Below are 1,710 nucleotides of genomic sequence, written 5' to 3'. Positions count from 1 at the left end.
AGTCAACGAGGGAGGAGACCCCCCCCTCCCCTCCTCCTCCCTCCCTCCCTGCTTCACTCCTCTAAAAGGACACCATTGTATGTGAAGTATTGCCATGGCTACTGCCGGCGAACTGTAAGCCTTTTAGAATTATTAGCATTCCTCCCTACCCTGAGCACTGTAGCAAAGCTGCTCGCTTTACCATCAATCCGCCTTGAGAGAAACACACCATTTCTTTCATTAGCAACTACAGGAATTTCCATCTGGCTGGGAATTAATTAAAGTCGAATTATGAGACTGCGGCAATATTGGGCTACCCCAGACAAATTCAACAACACCCACCGAGGGTATACGAGTGAATGTGTTCTTGTTAGTGAGACTATAGCAAGAGACCCGGTGAAGACACTTGTTGGAGACATCAACTCAGCAGTTAGCAGCAGGATAGAGATAAGAAGACGATTCATAATATGATCCGTCCACATTGTTTTCTGGAGCAACATTTTTCCATGTACTAGGTGATGTTGTTGTGTAACAACTGCATGAGTCATCCTTGAACCAAAGTTTTCCAGAATGAGGCAAGTGAGAGTGACACACCAAGGCGTATAGTGTGGATTTCATATCACATGAGCTCAAAGTAAGCATCATTTCCTGTTTCCTATTCTTTTCCCCTCAGTGTCATTGATCATCACAGAAAAAAAACTGAAATTTCTAATCAAAATGATCAATTCTGAAAACAACAATAACTTATATTTTAAAACGACAAGTCAGTGGAGCCCCAGTTCAAACTCTCAGAATAAAAGTTGAAAGCTTGATGCTTAACAGCTGTTAAAAACAAACAGCCAGATGTTTAAAATGATGTGGCAGCATGCGTGCAGTTAAAAGAACTGCTCAAATGCAAAAAGCTATAAAAAAATAAAAAAAATTGAGAAAAATTACAGATATTTTTTCTAATCAGTTTCATGAGGGTTGAAATACACTTCAGCTTCCAGGTTAAACCTAGTTAAATTAATCTGATTAGAAATAAAAAATGTAATGCAATATACTGATTATAGGGCTGGGGGGGTTTCTGCAATGTATGATAAACGATCTGAAACCATTTATTGAAAAAAAAAAAAAAATGTAACAGTTGTATCTTTGTCAGAGTGAGACAGGGAATCTGGCTGAAACAATGTGGTCACTGTCGGATCCTAATGAGAGAGCCTGGACCAGGGAGGCTCCGCTATCAGTCCAGGGTCTCCTCTGGTCCCCCCGCACCTCCACTGATGCAGAAAAAGTAGGTCTGTATGGGAACCATGGGAAAGCAGGACCCCAGAGACATTCTATGGGTCTGGGCCAAACACAGCTACATGCGCCCATTTCCTTAGAGTGAACACATAGGAGAGTTTCAGTTTCAGTGTGTTTATTGTTCCAGGTACAGTACATGTTATACTGTAAGTAAAGCTCTAGTAAAACCGGCTCCAAGGTGTCACTTTAGTGTCACCTGAAGAAAAGAAACTATCTCTAATATGATAATAATAACATATATTAAGAGTTCTCTGGAGTTTGCAAAAGAAAGAAAAAAATGTAAGGTATGAGGAACTTATTGTTTACTTCTGCATGCATGCAGGCTAGGATTAACTGATTGACAGGGTGCTGAATTTTTAATTTATCGCAGTGAGAGCTTTTGATGTGGTGGTATCTGTCAAAAAACAACTTGGCGTAATGACAACAAGGATAAGAGAAGGAAATCGC

This window comes from Trachurus japonicus, chromosome 8 (assembly GCF_045865225.1).
Source record: "Trachurus japonicus isolate A0001 chromosome 8, Traja_1.0".
In the NCBI taxonomy this organism is placed as follows: Eukaryota; Metazoa; Chordata; class Actinopteri; order Carangiformes; family Carangidae; genus Trachurus; species Trachurus japonicus.
Note: the sequence above shows the minus strand (reverse complement) of the source record.